The following is a 16,726-nucleotide window of genomic DNA, read 5'->3' as shown; positions in this document are numbered from 1 at the left end:
AATTCCTATGATACTTTCTTTCACTAGACCCTCCCTGTCTGGTAAAAGCCAACATCTCTTAACCTTTTTCCACTCCCACCCTCCTACCATAGACCCATTTTGGGGGAAGGCAGGTGATGTTTAGGGGGAGATAGCAGGTCAACAGTATATGCCACATAGAAGTGGTATACTTCATCTGAAAGCTGGGAGTCAAGGATTAATTTGAGATGAGGCTCAGCACTATGTGTCAAGTTTTTCTAGTAATAAATCTGTAATGATCATTGAGTTTTGGTTAGGCAGTTGAGAGTGTATAAGGGCTTAGAACATTATGATGGAAGTAATAGCCATTCCAATGCTCAATTATGTCTCATAAGTTGTTGCGTTTAAACCATTTGTTACACAGATTTGGTGCAACATTTAACCATTTTTGACTACTTGAGAATTGATAAAAATGGTCAAATATTCCTCCAAAATACAACATGAAGACACCAAGACCTTGAGGAACATGCCAGCAAAATTCATGCTGTGATTTGGTATCAAAAAACTTTTGACATTTGGAGATTTCTGTAAGAATTGCATTTTTCGGCGATTGGATTGCGAGCACTTCTGTTCTGGAAAATGCTCTGAAACCCCCTTATTGTCAATATACCTAGGAAAGCGATACATCCTCTGAATGCCTGAGGTCTCTAGTTTGTGCTTGTAAACCACATGAGGCTGTGATTATCCTAGAGGTCACAATAGGTCATTTTAAACAGTGAGGTCAAGTTTCAAAAAATGGTCTGACTACAATGAAATGGCTACTATGCAGACTAACATCATCACACATGAATACAATTGGGCTCATTGAATCCACAAGAGTCTCAGCTTTCCAGTCATACCAAATTAATGCAATTCCTAGACTGTTTAGGGACCCCAGTATGCAGAAATATTCAATTACACCATTTTTAGAACAGGCGAAAATAACACATTTATACTGCATGGAAAAAACTTAATGGATTTTGCCCACTGCATGGTATTAGCATAAAGAGGGTATGTCTGTAAAGGGGCAACTCGTAGATAACCATAGAATCCATTTTCATTCAGATATCTTAAGGTGAGAGACCCCTTTGAAAATGGCCATGCCAGTATTTCCCTCGCCAAAATTTAGCCTAAATCTTGTTTCATATTATACCAGTATCTTCACGGTAGCTTTAAAACTGAGCCCGCTACAGCCTCTGAAGGACACTAATGTCACTCGCGGACTCCGGCATCCTCAGGGAGTGGAAGAGGTTAAAGTCTGTACCTCCAGTTTTTAACTCAACTGCTACTATACAACTGTATAAATAACCCTTATGTGTAAAATTGGTGGAAATCCCATTTCAACCATTCTGGGAATAAATCATCATCTAAATATGCAGGATACAACTGTGAGGAAACCTAACCAGAGTGGCTAGAAAGGTGATAGGAGGCAGATTCAGACTTGTTTAATGACTAAAATAGGGTGTTTTATTTTCCCCATGCAAAATAAAAAAAATAAAAACATAACTCCAAAACAATGGAAAAAACTCACCTTAACTGGCTTAGGAGAACTCAAACTTGAGGCATGCACACGGCTACATGCACATCTTTGTATCTGCCTTCCACAAACAACAAATCTGCACAAATAAATCCTGCTGTAAGTGGTTTGGTGTCTCCCCCTTTTGTTTCCTGGAAAGCATGGTGACTATGGTAAGTAGACATCCCCGAGGTTAATGTGAGCACTGTCAAACAGAGGAATCAGTGGAGCTTGTAATTTATATCACTGCCAAAAAATACTCTTGAGAACAAGAAACATTAAAGAGGGAAATCGGTGTATTTGAGAGAAGCTGGGCTGATCAAAAGAATCTAGTGTTCAGTGAAATCTAGAATTTAATTTAATTTAATTTAATTTAGTTTTGTTTAGTTTAGTTTAGTTTTGTTTTGTTTTGTTTTGTTTTATTTATTTATTATTTCTTTCTTGTTTTGTTTGTAATGGGGCAGATAACCCTGGTCCATACTCCAGCATAGTAGGCAGCAGTAATGCACCTTAACGTTGGTTGCCACCCACCTTAAAACAAAAAAAACAAAAAAGGAAGTAGAAGAAGACTATGGTAAGTAACAAAACAAACTAATATATGACTCAGGAAACTCAAGTCTACATCAATGAACATTAACTGATCTTAAACATTAGGGGAGAACGTGAGCCATTACATTTGATGATTTTACTGCAAAAGTGTATTTGTTTCAAATAATAGTTCATATATATACCTCAGGTTGTTGTGTACCCATGGAAATTAAAACAAGTTATCTAATTATTATGGTTTTAGAACAATTACCCATCAAAAAAAGTTAGTCCTATGGCACAACTTACCCCAAGGTAGGGGTAAATTGAGGGCTCTAGGGGTAATTAGTGCTACCATTAAATACTGATATAAAAATGACAAGAATCAAACAATTTTAAGATGATTTTGAACTTTATTAATGCCATCAATTTAACAACGGCAAAAACTCATACTTTTAAATAAAATGATATGTTTGTGTCCTGTTGTTCAACATGTTACCTAAACATTTTCAGTAAAGATTAAAATGTGATCTTTGAGTGTGAGCTACAGAAATAATGTGTGTGTAAATGTGCTTTTGTGTATACAGAAAACTGGTACAGGTCTGAATGCTTGACCCTCACAGTGAGGGGATCTGGTGGCTCTGTTATGCTGTGGGGGGCATTTTGCTGGCATGGTTTGGGTCCACTTGTCCCATTAAAGGGAAGGGTCACTGCAAATCAATACAAAGTTGTTTTGAGTGATCACCTTTATCCTATGATGAAACATTTCTATCCTCATGCTTTAATTTGTCACCCGTCTATATGTGCAGCATGTTTGTGTGTGGCTTGCAACTTGAGATAATTTCCTCTCATGTTTGTTTTTACATGTTTAACTAATCAAAAGAAAAACCATACTTGCAACCCATGCATGGGCATGCTAGCTCTATTTGCGATCTGCGTTTAAGTAGTGCTCGCAAACCTCTTTTATGAAATGGGCCCCTGTTTTACTTTAACCAGAAAATGATGATGGTAAGTGTAACGATGTTAAACACAAACAAACCCAGGACAGTATGTGAAAGTATGTGAAAGATAGTATGTGTAGTATGTGAAAGCAATTCAAATAAATAACAATCATCGTAAGAAATACAGCAAAGTGTAACACAACAAATGGTGTGGTCTCACCACTTTGTCACAAACTGTGTATATACAGTATATAATCAGCATTATTATTGGACTGCAAAAAGCATCTTTAGTAAGAATGTTTTTCAAATTCTTGCTTCCTACAATATCTTCACATGACAATGGTTTAGGGAAAGATCATTATTATGGCAAATAAACTATGGTTAGGAATAAGCAACTAAAACACTTGGTCAAGGTTAGGGAAAGATTGAAGTTATGGTTAATAAAGAGTCAGACATAAATTGCAGGTCTGGGTGGGACACAAACTCCACATGAAAGTCTGACTGACTACATGTCCACATCCACCACCCCACCTTCCACTCCCTTATTTTTTTGCCTTGCTACATAAAGTGAACACTATATCCTGTATTGTCACTGAACATTGGCAATGGATGTAAATTGTGAGATGCTGAATTACTCATTGATGTAATTACTCCGCCAGGTTTTCCTCAAACAAACTTGAATCCAATAAATAGACACATCATATCAAAGCACATGCTGCACAGTTCATCAGTAATAAAGAGCCCCATGTGAATGTGTGATCACAACAGTAATCAGTTCAGTTTACCATCGTAGGTTTAAATAGCTCCAAGAAAGTCTTCAAAACTGTTCATTTCCTCTGCAAACACACTAAAATGAAATATAAAAATTGAAAGAAAGAAACCAAGGAGATAAAAATTGAGAGAAATAAACCAGGGAGGTCGTGCCAAGTCTGACAGGCAGGGAAGTCAAGCTAATTATCCCATGGTGCTTGGAAACTAAAGTGCTCATTGACAATCACAGGACTACTCTCAGGGTGTATATAGCTATTAGGCTGAGAGACAACAGTTGGCCAAAAGCACTGATCACTGTGCTCATGCCAGCCAAGCCATGATCAACCACTAGCCTCCAGCTGTTTGACAAGTAGCATTACAGGACACATTTCTGCATAATGCATTTGACTCTTCAAGTATTGATGATCTTGGTATTAACTGGAATACAAAGGGATTAGTGTGCAAGAAACATTAAGATGCTGAAAAAAAACAGTGACTGCAACAAATATAGAGGTTAATGAAATGTCTCCAATCTGCTTGCACTTATTCCGACAAAAATGCAGCTGTAAATGTACCCAAGATATACAGAGAACCTATTAAATGATTTGATTTGTTGAAACAAACTAAGGAAGTGGTTTTCAAACAAAGAAATCACTACAAGTTGATCCATGCCACAAGCATTATCTTACAAACCCATTGAGAGTTGGAAGGAAACACTATCCAGCAAAGTAGGAATATAAAACCAGATATTTACAATCATTGTCAATGGACTGTACTGCCAGCCCATATTGGCATATTGTGAGGGAGAAGAGTTCAGATTTCTATCATTTTCTATAATTTTTGACAATAAATACCAATATGATGTACAAATGATGTGTATAACAAAACGTTACACGAATCCAAAGCATGATAACATCATTGTCAGTGTCAACCCTTACCATAAATAGTGGGAGGAGAAAAAGAAGAAAAGAAGAAACAGGAAAGAACAACCCTAGAATGGACTCCTACTGTGTGCACATGTGTGTGTGTGTGTGTGTGTGTGTGTGTGTGTGTGTGTGTGTGTGTGTGTGTGTTTGCCTGGCTTACAGAACTTATTTATTTAGGCCAATCAGATGAGTCTGATTCATTGTTCAGAACTCTATATTAAGCACAGAGGTTTGATCAGGCTCATTTTTATCTTCGTGCGAGGGCCATACACAGCATGTTGAGACAAACTCATCAGTCTTGGACTATTCATCCATGCGAGTGTAATTGAACTGCTGAGGTACTGCTAACAGCAGCAACTCTCCACCCCCTCCGAGCACATGGACAGGAATGGACTTTGAAAAATAAAAGTGGCTGAAATTTGAATCATGCATCCAATCTTGTACACTAACGACGGATTTATGCAATTACCACCATCACATATCTCTCCCAGACTGGGGTGAAGGTGGAGGGAGATATAGGTAATACCTACAAGGTCCCCATCTGGATGTAAATACGCCTGTTCTTTTAAATGAATGGCTTTACAAGCACAAAAAAGCCATCAGAATCCTCACACCTCTGCTACCCTCTGGCAATGTAATCACTTTGTGCATTGGATATTGCATTTATTTTTTAATATTTCACTCTCCCCGTCTGTTCGTCTCTTTTGCTACCTCAGCTTGCTCCCCTGTATGCATTCCATTTTCATTCTCACTCTAAATGGCATTTCTTTCCTAGAAATTAGATATCAGCCCGGCTGTCCCTTATTATTTCAACCCAGAAGTGAGGACTCCAGTTACGACCTAGATACAGCTCCCTCCTCTTCCTCTTATTCTCCTTCCCTTCTCCCTCTCTAAACCTGTCTCTTTATCCCCTTTATCTCTATTCTTACCTCTCCCCTCCTTCTCATCCTCAACTCAGAGGCCTCACCTCCTCTGCTGCCTCACCTATTGCTTGCATTAAATCAAATGGAACACATTAAAAGTGGCATGCGCAGCAGACAATGGCTTTTATGATTGCCTGCCGTGTTCGGCCTGGTTGTGCTGCACAGCCCCATAAAATGGGGAAAGAAGAGGCCAAAGAGATAGAATGTAGCGTCAGGGAAAAACGAGAACAGAGATAGAGGAAAAACTGAATCAAATCAGATGAAATAGCTGAAGAAAAAAAAAAAAAAAAACATCTGCAAGAGCGACAGAGCCAGACTGAGGGGGCAAGACAAGACAGGTGAGAAATGATGGTAAAAAAAAAAAAATGGAGGGAGGGTGTCGAAAAAAACTGGCAGAGAATGAGAGGAAGGGACAAATGAATGAATAGGAACAGTGAGATGGGTGGAATGGAGAGAAATAGGTGTGAGTAGAGAAAAAGGCCAAGAGAAGAAAAGAGGAGGTGAAAAAGGGGTGAGAAAATGATATTGGTGAGAGGGCAATAGACAGCGAGAACAAGCAAGAGAGAGGGAGCTGTATAGTGACTGAGATTACCTCGCAAAGCCCTGACACTATTCAAATAAGAACAAGCTGCCAGGACAACTACGAGGATTTAGAGCAATAAGAAATAGAGCAATCGAGGAAGAGAGAGAGGGATGATGAGGGCACATTTCTCGCTTTCCCTCCTCACCTCCCTCCCTCCCTCTCCATTAGTACAGTGAGCATATTGGGCTTATTAAATTCTAATTGTCTGTAATGGCCGCCCAGGCTCTCTGAGGCACTATGTGACAGGGTGAGAGTGAGCGGAGGTATTTGTTTTGCTAATTGGAAACCGTTCAGCTCCCTTAAGTGTTCTGCTGTTCGCTGCTGTTTGGAGAGCGACTGATAAAAACCAGCGGAACGATGGAGAGATAGATAGATAGCGCAGGTACCGTGGAGGAAGGGAGACGGGGTGGAGCAGTGAGCGGGAGGGCAGAGTGTAAGAGGAGCACCTTGGGGGTATTTACCGGTGAAAAGGAATATGAAAAATCAATGAGGACATAATGAGCTTCATTTAGAAAGTTGTCAGACACTAGCAGAGGGCTGTTTAGCATGCTGGATCCACTGTGTGAAACAAAAGCTGTTTACAAACACACTACATACTGTATGTGTTACTGAGGTTTCAGGAAAACATTAGCAAACGCTGACAGGGTTGGCGCCATGTGGTAGCTTGGAGTTGCTATAGCAATGCCAAGATTTGGCCTAGAAACTGCAAAGCAACCCCAGAGCTTTCATTATGAAAACTAAAAAATATATATAGTAAAATATATATATAATTTAAAAATTGTTTTAATACTTTTAATGATAGATTTTTACATTTGTACTTTCTAACAATCAATAAAAATAGAGATATATTTAAAACTAAGTGGCGACTGGCGAGAGCTTGTCAGGGGTCATGAACTTGGTTAACATAGCTGTAGCGTGAAAAAGGAGAAGTTTCTTGTTTCGAAGCATTAACGCTCACAAACTCCAACAGAGATGGATAAATCTGCTGCCCCCAGTGATGTGGTGGACAACAGAGGAGCAGAGCAACAGTGAGAATGATGAGTAAGTTCACCCTTGTGACAACTGGGAGGACTGAGACGATGAAGAGCCAGTGCCCATGCCTTGAACAGCAGCAGCAGCTAGCCTCTGCCCCGAGCTGCAGCACAACTAACACTGCCCCCCACAGCACTAGTGTAGGTGACATCAGCCAGTCAGCTAATGAAGGACCAAGGCACCCTATGCTACAAAAATACCCTGCAAAGAAGTGCAGGCTTGACATGAGATCTTTCAATTGCCGGTGGTATGAACAATATACACAGCTTGAGTATTCAACTGAAAAAGTTGTCATAAACTAGATGGGCTTGTCAGTATTCAGCACTGTGGGCTATTCAGAAAACCCTGCCAGCAATCTATGCAACACTTGATGAACTAATCAAGCAATCAAACGCTCAGAGGAAGACAGAAGCTAGGGCAGTAAAGGGACTGATAGACAGTTCTCTGTGTAACTCACTTTATTTGAAGGTCTGTTTCGCACCGCCAAATTCTTGTCTGACCATTTACAGTTCCCAGATATGCAGTTAGCATCTGGTACAGATCTTGTTGAGTCTGTGATCACATCCCTCTCCAAAACGCAAAACGAAAAGTCATGAAATAACATTTGTGACAAATCAAAGGTCCTATCCCCCAAGACTGGCATCCTCGACCAGCTGAAACAAGAGAAACGACAAGCTCAGCATCCACGCCACCTAGAGGGATTTGTAGTTGACGCTCAGACAGGAGAACATCCACCACTCTACTCCACCAATTACATGTGAAAGCACTGCTACTACCCTGTCACTGATAGACATATCATTGAAATGAAAAGGTGGTTTTCACCAGAATCTTGTGGTGTTTTACAGGGCATGTCTGCCTTAAACCCAAAACACAAGTCATTTCTTGAGATGGAACATTTGTCACCCATGGCCCAGCATCATGAGGCAACAGCTGACATCCTGTCTGCAGAATTGCACCAAGTTCGATGGCTACTTGATCAAAAAAAGCAGCAGGGACAAATTGTGAACACCACACAAGACTTTCTCTCCCTTCTCCGGCCATACAAGGACGCATTTATTGATTTGCACAGACTTTTGTGTATATAAGTCACACTGCCTGTCACGGCTGCCACCTGCGAACATATCTTTTCTTGTATAACACGTGTCAAAAATTACATGTGGAGCAACAGTGGGGACTCTAGGAATAGCAATTCATCTTTGCAATTCATCAACTCAGAATGAGCAAGAGCCCTTGATAAGCAGGATATCATAGATGCTTTTGCCATGAACCACAACAACAGGTGCCTTGTTCTGATCTGACAGCCTGACAGTAGGCTAAAGTGAATTCATATGATTGGGTCGAATAGTTTAAATCTCTGTATATGTGTACTGGTAGGCTATAGTAACGCTATCTCTGCTGTTGATATATGCACATGCTGCTTGTGGCTAGGCCCACTCATACCTGTGCATTCTAGCTAGGCCACGTCTGTTTATTTATTTTGAAAATTGACAAGCAACTCCATGCAATCATATAGCAACTACTAAGCTAAGTAAAAAATTCCTGGCGCTGCCCATGAAGGTTGAGATTGCATTCCAGCAGCATTTGCAGGTATTCTATAACAACAGGTTTGTGCACTCTAAAACTATGTATAATTTATTATTTATTCATGAATAATATTACATGGCTGCACGTATATCCTACATGAGCCTTTGTATTGGTTTTACAATACAATACAATACAAAACCCTGAATATCAAGGTTTGTTTATTTGCCTTTGTGCTCAGGAATTCCTTGACCCCCTCCCAACCCTCCACCTCTCCCTCACCCATCGCACCATATCTCGTACGTCCTTGCAGCGTCCTTACACACAGCATGTCTCAGAAAGCTATTTAGAGTTCTTTACTTGTTCTCTATACCTCCTCTCCACTCTTGTTCCTTCCCTTCCTCCCTACGGCAACATAAGCAGTGGAAAGACCAGAAGGTGCAAAGAGGTGCAAAAAGCTTCTACCGTGTTTCCATATGGTCTTGCTTCCGCTGAGCTCTGCACACATACAACAACACATGCTGCAAACTGACATGCAGGTAAACACGCTCACATTGTATTTCTGGTCAGACAACCTCCCTCAACACACAGCACCTGATGAAACCTTTGTGTTCTCAAATGTACAAATGTATTAAATGCAACTTCCCCACTTTTAAAGTCTTTCCCCATCCACTGATTTGTGTCCTATGTATCTATCTTGCCAGGCTTCATTTTTTTTATTTGAAGGGTAATTTGGCTTCAGCAGTAAGATTTTTTTTTTTTTGGTTGTTGTTCTTGGCAGCCAATGAGTCAATCATGGCAGTCAATTGAAATGTTTTCTCCCCGTGGATTTGTGACAAATATCCCCTTTCCTGGCTTATGTGGGTGTCCCATTAGAAATAAACAGAAGTGCTTTTGGCTGCCTTGTCTCCTTTCCCCCAGTGCCTTTTTAAGTGCTGCCGTGTTATTTTTACATCACTGTGTGTCAAGGCTTAGACGGATAGGTACTGTATGACTGGCTGTTTGGAGACATGGAGGGAGGTCCCACAGCGATTTGTCTCACCGATTGTTGGGGAAGTGTGGATGGGGACAGCAGGTGTGAAGATCAAAGTGTGTGTGGGGGCGTGTATGCATTTCAGTTCCGGATATGTATGTGCCATGGTCATGCTTTTTGCATGTGCCAGTACATGGACAGGTGCGTGTGTGTGCCTGAGCACAAGCATGTATAGTATGTTCAGGAAATGATTTTACCTACCTAAGTATTCTCCATAGAAACAGCAGATGTAGAGCAATACTGAGTGAGGCAAAAAAAAAAAAAAAAAAAAAAAAACTCGTTTGGAATGCATAGGGAATATATTTTAGCAGCAGTGGAGAATATATTTGTTTGTATCAAAGAAACTGGAATACCATGGCGACATATGGCAAAATGCACAATGAACAAATAAATGGATGTCTCATGAGATAATCAAGTACATTTGCTAAAGAGGTAGCATATGCCAGTTGGTTGATAGAAGAATAGAGAAAAATAAGGCAAACAAACACATGCATGATGAAGTCAACTTGAACACACGTACCATTTGCACACACAGCCTGCTATCTCTGAGACATCAGTCCTTCCAAAACCATAATAAATCTTCCACAGTCATTCCAGGTAGGACTGCAACTAATAATTATTTTTATTAATCCATTCATTACTTTTTTCAGTCAACTGCCTAGTCTATAAAATCATTATCACAATATTTATATGGATATTTTCCAATATTGATATAGGACTGCAATGATTATTTTCACTGTCAAATATTTTCTCAATTAATTAATTATTTGCTTGGTCTATAAAATGTCAGAAAAGGGTGAAAAATGTCCATCACTGTTTCTCAAAGCCCAAGGTGACGTTCACAAATGTCTTCTTTTCTCCTGACTACCATAGAAGACTAAATAAACCAGAAAATATTCACATTTGAGGATCAGAGAATTTGAACGTTTTCCCTTAAAAAATGACTTAAAACAATTAATCGATTATCAAAATAGTTGTCAATTAATTTTCTGTTCGACAAATCGACAAATCGTTGCAACTCTGTAGTGATACAGTACAGTACTATATGCTTATTAGGGATGTGCAGAGGATCCAGTATTTGTATTTGTATCTGTATTTGTTTAGGCAGCAAAATTATTTGTATTTGTATTTATATTTGAATAAAAGTGGAAAGAGGCTTAAAAATCCTGTTTTTGTTTTGATTACACTTTTAATTTTAGAAAATTAAAGTGTTACAATAAGTGTTCATGAATAAACTATCTTATGAAGGAGGTCCCCACATCGGGTCTCAAACTAGAGTCTCCCAGATCATAGATGACTGTGCTGACTACTGAGCTAAAACTTTACTCATCACCTCATGGCAGACAGACCTCTACCTATTTATACACTGATAACACAGAGACAGCACATCGTGTAATGTGTAGGGAAGAACTTCAAAGGCGAATATTGCTTTGCACTTTTCATTTATTGCCTATTTTTTACAACCTAACTTTGTGGAAAGGAGAAGGGAAACAACAGGTTATGGAGAGTCCCTTGGGAGCACTTTGCTTGTGTCAGTAGCTCAGCTTTATCTCTGGGGAACACCCCCAATTCTGGGAGTGATGTTCAAATTAGGAAATGTGCGTCATGAAGCAGGTGGATGTGACTCCCCTCGTTGAGACCTGCTGATAGACGTAACAGCGGAGCAGAGGAGAGACACTGAGATAGCGATGTAACTGACCTGCACACTGGTATTTGACATTGTTTTTTTTTTTCCCCTGAAAACAAATAATTTTTAAAATATTTGTATGAAACAAATTTTCGTAAAAAACCCACTATTTGTGCTTTGACAAATAACTAATTTATATTCAGGCACACTCCTAATACACATATCACAATATAGCAGGTATATACAATGTCACATATGATATATTCAAACTCAGGAGCCTGATAGTTTATTCTTAACCTTGAGAACACTAGCTTGACAAAAAAACTAACAAAGGTCAACTTTTTGACAACTGACCAAAGTCTATACATTGAGGAACTATGAGATGCAGTTAAAAGCTCTGGTAAAAGCTAATCGGTTAAACTCAGAACCATTTATTTGGACAGCAGAGATGTGTCTAAAAAGTAAAGATCATATTGTCATGATTTTGTTGTTATTCAAAAAAATTGCATTCAGCAAAATGATACTGAATTATTGCCGAGCCCTACAAAAAATAGTGCAAAATACCCATCACAATTTCCCAGAGACCAAAATGAACCCTTCAAACTGGTTTTGCTGTTTTTTTTTTTTTTGTTATTTATTTATTTGCACAGTAAAACAAAGCAGCAGAAACACGACAACAAAAGATAAGAAACAAATTGTGCAGGTGAGATTTAGAAACCCCCCTAGAGGTTTATGGAAGGAATCTCACCTCATTAAGCATTATAAGCAAATACAAAAGTCATGTAATCCACAAAAATAAACAAACAAGCAACCATAGAATCGAAAAGCAAACATAAAATAGGTAGCATAAATAGAGCAAAGACATAAAATAAAATAATGTAATGAGAGTGTGTGTGTTTTGGTGTATGTGTGAGTGTGTGTGTATATGTGAGTGTGTGAGCATGCGTGCACACGCTCACCAAAGCACACTTGTGGTAAGTCAACTCTTTACAACAGAGAGAGAGAGCGAGAGAGAGAGAGAGAGAGAGAGAGAGAGAGAGGCCAATTATAATCAGATATGATCAGTTTGAATAGTTAGGTTTGGTTAATCAGACGGGTATTAAGTTTATATTTGAAATTCTTGAGAGAAGTAGACTGAAGTGCAGTTTGAATAAAATATGCAGCTGAGCCCCCACTATATCTAAAAGAGAATTGACAGAGCCCATTATGGAACATTGGGAGGTGTAAACATTTGGCATGTCTCATATTATAGTTGTGTACATCACCATTAGGCTGGAAAAATGCTTTACAAGGCAAGGGAAGGGAAGCAGGCTGATGCCTTTTTTTTTTTTTTAAATCACAGGTTTTTTTATTTGTTTATGTAAAAGATTGTTAGGATATTGAGCTGATTGAAGAGAGGGGCTGAGTGGTCAGCCCCTCTGCTAAATATAGCAATTCTGCAAAACTTTTTTTTGCAAAATATATAGCTTATGAAGGTGGATGGGATAAGTTTATAAGATAAGTTTATAGATCCCCAAATGATATTGCAATATATGAGGAATGGATAAATTCAGCTATAATAAAGAGTTAATAAATACTTCTGATGAACCAAACTTTGAAATTGTGAATTGCTGTTGTCCACCAACAGTCCAAAATGCAAATATATTTTACTTAATGATTACTGTCATTAATGAAACTTAATGATATAAAGCAGCAGAAAGCAGCAAATTTTCACATTTGTGAAGTTGGAACTAATGAAGGTTTGACATGTTTGCTTCAAAAACAGATCAAATGATTAATTGATTCTCAGAATTGTTGTCAATTAATTTTATTCTGATGCACTAATGACTTAATTGTCTAATTGTTTCGGGAGTAGTTCAAAGACTGACATCCACTGTACTCTCATTGTAAGTGTTGAGCAAGTTCTACCACCCAAGACCTCATATATGTGCACTATACTTCCTCCTTGTTCCTCTGCTCCTGTGCATCTGTCCCCTGTCAACAGCAGAGACAAAATACTTTTCATCAGTACACACTGACTTGGTAATCCCCAATTAGACACAATAATAGTATTTATTGAACAGCTGTCCCCACAGACACCTGACACACACATAAACACACAGACATGTACACACATCCAAGCACACACACACACACACACACACACACACACACACACACACACACACACACTACCGAGCACACACAACAGTACACACACACACACATACTGTACACACATAGGCGCACATATGGCCTTAGCCTGCATGGTCTGCTAGAGCGTGTTAGCTCCCTCACCAGATGCCTGCTGGATAATCTAGGTGCCATAATGTGATGTACTGCCAGCCAGTGTGTGTGTGTGCATTTATGCGTGTGTGTGTGTGTTTATGCATGTGCATGTGTGTGTGTGTGTGTGTGTGTACTCCTGCCTTCAAAGATGTGGGCTAAAAACTTTGGCAGTTAGCTTAACTACAATTTAAGTACCATTTGGGTGAAGTTATCCTTCTTGTCCAGCATCTTTTCACTTCGTCTCCCCCTCTGTCATCCTCAAACTCGCCTTACCTTTTTTTAGCCATCTGTCATTCTCTCTTCACCCATCTTTCATTCACACTGTTCTCCTATCCTTTCTCTATGTGGAAGTCACCCCAACACCAGTGCCTTCTCTACCCAGCCCCCTCTCCATGCCTCGTAGCAGCACATGCACTGCCTAATGCGCTGTCCAGAAAATCCTTGATGATTATTGTCCCTAATTCGTTATATCAAACCCAGTGTCTATTTAGATTGCTTTCAATTGTGCTGATGGCACACACTTGATTTAGAGTGGCATAAGCAAAGCACAAAAACAAGATAACTGCATTAAAAAAAACTACGGCTAAGTGTTTATTGTAGGATGAAGCTATTGTCTAAATTGGAACAAACCAACACACCCAGCTTGTAAAATTTCTGAGTGTTAAATTTCTGCTTTAAGTGATTTCCATTATGGCTACTACATATGCATCACACACACACACACACACACACTCAAACACACCCACACCTCTGCATAATTTCTGTAACAAGTAGCCACTTATTTACATCAAATCTGCATTTGCCACTTAATTCGCTTGCTCTGGCGGTCCACGGCAGTGACACAGTCGTGATGCACATCCATCTAAGAAATCCTCAAGCCACCCTCTCCATTTTTTTTCTCCTCTCTTGAATTGTGGCTCTCTCTTTCTCATTATGGAAAACCCCCAATTGCTCTCAATGTTCTTCAAGTGACTGAGTGAGTAATCACACAGTCACTAATTCATTCCTAAAAGGGATCAGATGTCGTTCATATAGTCTTCGACCATGTTCTGTGATGAATTGCTCTTCAGAAAGAGGGTTCCTAAAGATGCTAACATGTGTAACCAGAGGATAACAGAAAATGCATTTGAGGGTGTGTGGGTGTCTATATGTTATCAGCATATATTAAAAAACTGGAGTCCTGAACCTGCTTGGCTAAATATAACGAAAGTAGTAGTAGTAATGAACCAGACTTGGCCACAAAGAAAGTTCTGTAAATATGATGGTTGGCGGTGGTAAAACTGTTCTGTGTGTGCACTTGTTCTTAAAAAGACAATGAGCATCAGTATAAATGATGATTGAATGTTTATATGCCACCTGGTAACATTTTCATGCAAGGCCTTTCATAACATGAACCATGGCTTTCAAAAGACACAGTTAGGGCTGCAATTAACAACAATTTTCACTACCCATTATTCCGCTGACTATTTGCACTGTTAATCGATTGTTTGTTCCATGAAATGTCAAAAAAAATAGCAGAAAAACTTCCCAGAGCCCAATTTGTTGCCTTCAAATGTCTTGTTTTGCAGCAGATCTTCATATTCTAAAAGCCGGAACCAGAGAATTTTTGGCATTTTTGCTTGAAAAATAAATTTAAAAAATAATCTTTTGTCACACACTTCTTGTCAATAAATTTTCTGTTGATCGATTCATGGACTAGCTGCATTATCAGGGTGTTGATGCAATAATCAAGTCAAGATCTCTACTTTCTGGTTGCACAACAGTGAAATTCCATCAAATATCAGTAATGCAACTCTGTAGATATCCTTTAAACCCCACAGGCTGCAATGCAGTTATATAATGCTTAGCATGAATATGGGTTATTATGTAAATATTCAAAACAAATCACAACACTTGATATTCTGATGCCTAAATTGTATTACATTTAAGCAATAATTTTGTTTGGAGTGTGGCAACATTGCTATAAAGAAGTCAGACAAGGCAAGAAACACAAGGCTCTATTTAGACACAGCGGTTGAGTGAAATGCAAATGACACCATGCTAACATGTTAACAATAATTTAATTTAATTTCAGTCCTTCCTAGGATCCCCACGAGCTTCATCAGAATGGAGGCTACCACATAAACATGGAATTACATTTCAACACATCATCAACTCAAAATATACAAAACCAGATTAACTGAAAGACAAAATAATAATAAATAAACAAATAACACCACACAAATACCTCCATAAATTAGATACTTTACACAATATAAGATTGCTTATTACCTATATAAATAAACCCAACATTCATATATGTGGTCATAAAAATATTAAAAATATTGGACAATTGTATTTTTTTGACCTGATTACATGATGGCCATGCCAGTAGCATGGCTAAAAATTGGGAAGAAAACAAAGCTGAAAATAATGACACAAACTGTCGTTGTAAATATCTGTCACCCATCCAAGTTTGATCAAAATATATTTTGTAACAATAAATATAAAAAATATATATAAGGAAAAAATCAATATAAACTTGATGTATTGCTGACTTGGTGTGTGTGTTGAATTTGTCTTCTGATTAAAACAGAACTGTTGAAATAAGTTGTAAGAAGTCTCTGGAATGTAATTGGTTCTGACACGCAGACCTTCCTGAGCGGCCTTCAACCAACTATCTGGCTTTTCAGGCGATGAAACATTAATGGAACAACAATGGCTGAACAAAGTTTTTTAATGTATTATTTTCAAAAAGCAAGAGTTGAGGAAGAAGACACCCCACTGCCTCCATTGACTGAGTCCACCAGACTCATCAGCCCACACCGAGGTTAGCCCAGCTACTCGCTCCCTGGTGGTATAGCGCTTTCTCCCAGTCAGCCTGACATGGGTTCACCCACCGATTTATGTGGCAAATCAAGGTGCTTCTCATCAAAGTGGTATGGACAGTTTTCTCGGTTGGAATAGAGTGTGAGGACAGAGTTTTCTGTAAAATGTGCAGACTTGGTTATTCATGAGCTGACCGGTACTGAAGCAACAATGGCTGTAGGCTATAGTGAATGCATGAGTGATATGTTACATGTGTGATTTCTGTCAAAGTGAATA

Source organism: Thunnus thynnus, chromosome 3 (genome assembly GCF_963924715.1).
Source record: "Thunnus thynnus chromosome 3, fThuThy2.1, whole genome shotgun sequence".
NCBI classification, from domain to species: domain Eukaryota; kingdom Metazoa; phylum Chordata; class Actinopteri; order Scombriformes; family Scombridae; genus Thunnus; species Thunnus thynnus.
Note: the sequence above shows the minus strand (reverse complement) of the source record.